At 44.6% G+C, this 4,096-nt stretch overlaps 1 long non-coding RNA gene across 2 annotated transcripts in view; it reads left to right on the top strand.

Moving 5' to 3' along the window:
• The window catches only part of LOC108445481, a 29,817-nt gene that overhangs the window by 24,698 nt on the left and 1,023 nt on the right, over window positions 1-4,096 (top strand). The window contains exons 1-3 of one of the 2 annotated variants that reach the window (XR_001860354.1): window positions 7-1,150; window positions 1,536-1,689; window positions 2,798-3,826. This is a non-coding gene — a long non-coding RNA (uncharacterized LOC108445481). Of the gene's footprint in view, window positions 1-6; window positions 1,151-1,535; window positions 1,690-2,797; window positions 3,827-4,096 lie in introns of those variants that run through there. The other variant, XR_001860355.1, reaches the window with a different exon arrangement.

Below are 4,096 nucleotides of genomic sequence, written 5' to 3' on the forward strand. Positions count from 1 at the left end.
AGGAGCTCTTTGAAGTACGGAAATCAGACTCACACTTGTCGAAGGCACCCTTGTAAATGAAAAATAATTTTAAAAAAGAGTCACTCTTCATGCTGAAGAAGTGCTGCCCAGTGGGCTGGGAACCCTAATGACCTCCCAGTGTCAGCTGCAGGTCATGTTTGCCAAGCAGACTGATCTGGTGAAATTCCTGATGTCCTGGACTTTTCATCACAATCTTTTCCTCAGTTCTCAAAGTGTAGTTTGACATCTGGGCTTATTCATATTGGTCTGATTTTTGCAGTGATCAGAGATAAAGAACTCAATCATGGGGCACGAGTAGCAACGTTTTCCATTTCTAATGGAGGAATAACCAACCAATTTTAGGGGAAATGTTGTAAAAGCAGGTATTTCAGCACTTGTGAAATGATGGTGTTTTGTGCCAAGAAATCAGCAGAGAGGGAGGATTTCTGTTTTGTACAAAACTGACATGATTTGAAAGGATTTTTAAAAATCTAATGACTTTTCAGTGACTCGTTCCTCTGTAATTGAGACAGAAGTGTAACTCAGTCAGAAGACAATGTTGGTTGGTTTAATGCACAGACTATGGTTTCAGAGAAGTATTTATCCCTACACACTGGACATCTGGAAACATTCCCCTGCCACATTTTATTAGAACATTGAAATCACCTCGTTAAATGATATGGAGGGATTTAGAAAGCAAGGTAATTGTTGGGAGATCAATCACTGATTAAGCTTCCCATGCCACTTTAATATGTTCCCATTTACTGCCACAGACACTCATTCTAATCATTGGCTATGCCATTTAAATGATTTTCATCACAGACTTCCAGGTTTTCTGAGCCTTCTCCTGGTGTAATGACCCCCACAGCATTTTCCTGTCTTTGTTGTTGAGTAAATGAGCTGATAAGCAATGAAGTACATATGCCAAATTACTATTTTAGTACCCACTGCTGCTTTTCTCTCAAAGATACAAAAGTAGAAAAGGGGCTGGACAGAAAAACTCCCCTGCTTATTTTCTCTCAAATCCTGAAACAGAGCTTTGTTCATGACAATACACCACAGACTAGATGAAATGGTGACTGTCCTGCTGTGACCGGGAGATATTTGACGTGGATAAGAGGGAGTACCTGGTGGGATTTGGAGCCTGAAGGTGAGTGAGCATTCAGGGAGGAAGATGAGATTCATCAGGGAGAACTGAAGTGCTGAGGGCTGCCCTGGTGCACAAATGCTGAGCCAGCATTTGAGGTCTCAGAGCAAGAGGCTTTTGAAGGAAGAATATCACTGTTGATGCAGGAGTTGGGGGAAGGAGAAGACCATCAGTGCAAAGGGGAAGCTGCTGGGAGGGTTTGAGCAGTGTTACCGGTTAAGAATTCCGAGAAAGAAAAAATACAAACCAAGAACCTCACCTGGGCTGGCAGTAGTGTCCTAAGGGTCATGGGGCAAAGTTGGCACAAAAGAAGAAAGCACGTTTTCTTGATGAGAGGAAAATACTGTAAAACTGTGCCCTGTATCAACTTTTTTTTGCTTCTTTGCAGAGAGAACCAAGAAAATATAATGTCCATAGGTGGGACTTACAGTCTATGGGAAAGTTTTTTCCTACAAAACTGTATACAATTGATGTACCTACATAACTCTGTATCCTTTATGGTCTTTTCATGAAGACGTGCATTGGAAAGAACCATTCATCAGGTTAATATTTATTTGCATTTTAATCCCTTTTTCTGTCCCACTCAAAACTAATTGTGTGTGGGTTTGTCCCTCCCTTTAACAACTGCAAATAGAAAGCAGACGGGAAGCCAGGAGCTTTGACAAAAAGCAGGAAGAGAAGAAGAAAAAGCCCTGAGAAAATGATAGGCACACATGGCACACTCTGATCTCGCTGTAATGAGGAGGCTTGTAAAGACTTGCATTTGTGGGTCACTTACCTGTGCTGTAGAGGGTGTTTGTTTTACTTGGTAAACAAGGATCACAGCACTCTGCTTTTAGGCAAATAGACTGCGGATATATTTTCAAAACTGAACATGAATGACTTTAAAAGTGTGTAATAGCTCTCACTGCTTTTCATTACTTTTACACATAGCTTTTTAAGTGTAGTGTGACTATTGACAGCCCTGGAAGGTAGTATAGGGTCACTTTTCGTTTGCTTTGATTTGGGCAATCAAAAGAGATATAGCTCTTTTCCATGTCCAGCTAGCAGCTGTGGAATTTCTCTGTCTCTGAATGTATTTTAGTCCAGTCTCTGGTGTTTCTGCCTGGGTCTGCTCTGTCAGCTATGATTTCAGCATCACTCTGAGGTGCTCAGCCATCAATGTTGCCCACATGTTTGCTTGCTCCAGGTGCCAGGAGATTGGCTTGCCTGGTATGGAAACTGAGATGGATGGCAGGAATCCAGCTCTGCCCCTTGGCTCTTGCCTTGTTTGTAACCAGCTTGACCCACATATAGAGAAAATGTAAACTTGTACTGGGACATAGTTTATGAAGAGAACAGAGATGTGGTCTCTATTGTTTCACCTCCATACAGATCCCCAGAAACCTGAGGGTTGCCACACAGCGACCTCTTCTAGAAATGATAGACCAGCTCTTACCTGTGCAGTACAATGTGATCCAGCACCCTCCACACAATTTGGATAAAGTGCCTTTTAATGCTCTCTGTTAGTGACTGCCCTTTGATGTTACTCTCGATATTTGGAAACTCAACGTTTGTGTTTCTGCTCCTTTGGTCTTTGTGGAAATGAAAGATGTTTTACCACTCTTGCAAAATGACGCACTTCAGATGTACTTTGGTAATATTTTGCAGGAGTTTTGCAAGCCCTCTCACTAATTTCCAGAGCCCTCAGGCTTACTGATCAAGATCCACTTCAAGACTTCCGATTGAATCCAGCTAAGGCAAATGTGTATTTATTTCCGCAAGATGCTTCATGAGCGCTTCTAGCTTCACCTGGAAACAAAATACCTTGACAGCTTCACCAGGTCTCTAATCTCACACCTGCCCATTCCACAACTAGATTGTTGCTGTCCTCCTGTGTGTCCACTGTATCCCACTTCCTCCCTGGGGAGCATCTTATCTGCCTTCATCTGCCAAAATCCAGCTCCCTGCATGCCTGATAGGGCAGCAGCCCCTCTGTCCAACCCCACATTGTCATGGTGAAACAGCTTGAATAGCAGGTCAGTTCTCACTCATGTGCAACTCTTTCTGCTCTGGGGAAGTTCCCGGGATCCGGGCAGTGTCAGTCCTCCCAACTCTGAGGCTTCCTCAGCCAGGTTGTGAAGGCTGCTGACAGCAGGAGTTCACAGCAGCAGGGTATCATGCTGCTTACTGTGAATTTGGTGTAACACAAGGATTTGGGACACGAGAGCTGTATGTGGTGAGCTGTGGTAATCCTCTGCTTTTGTTCTCACATTAATTTTGCACCCTGTGGGGTTTGTTTCAAGTTTCATAGTCACCTTCTGAAAATAGTGAGTTTTGGCCTTCTTCCAGCAAAAGCCAAAACCTCCTTCATCCTCAGGCCCAAAGGACTGGGTTGGAGGCAGGGAAGGAGCAGAGGGAAAGGGAATGGGTCCAGGCTGACCTCCTTTTCCATGTGAGAGTACCAGCTGGGAACACAGACAACCTAACTGCTTCTGAAAGCTGCCTGCTGCTGTACCCCTTCCAGACACCCCCTCTGTTCTCAGGAGGGGGAAACAGCTCCTGAGGCAGCTTTTCTCCAGACTGGGAGAAGCTGGAGGTCACGGAGTCAGGAACGACTTTGATGCTGTCAGGCTGGAGCTGTGAAGACTTGACCTCTGACTGTAGCCCGCCCCCTGGTCTTCCCGAGATTAAATTATGGTATGGAGCAATACCAGAAATAACACTGGTCATTTAACAGGGATGGGGAGCTAGTACTAGTTTCTAACTCCACTTAGCCCTGACCTGTTTTGTGATACCGAGAGGCCCAACAGCCTGTCATGTGCCTTGTTACCCCTGAGAGCTTTCCCAGGTTACTCCTTGTTTTGCTACGCAGTTATGAAACCCCAGGGGGTGACTGCAGCCCAGGCTTGGGGGGCTGTAATTTCTGAAAGAGCGTCTGGAAAGTTTGAGGATGATGGTGGGATTTGA

Source organism: Corvus brachyrhynchos, unplaced genomic scaffold, assembly GCF_000691975.1.
Source record: "Corvus brachyrhynchos isolate BGI_N302 unplaced genomic scaffold, ASM69197v1 scaffold331, whole genome shotgun sequence".
NCBI classification, from domain to species: domain Eukaryota; kingdom Metazoa; phylum Chordata; class Aves; order Passeriformes; family Corvidae; genus Corvus; species Corvus brachyrhynchos.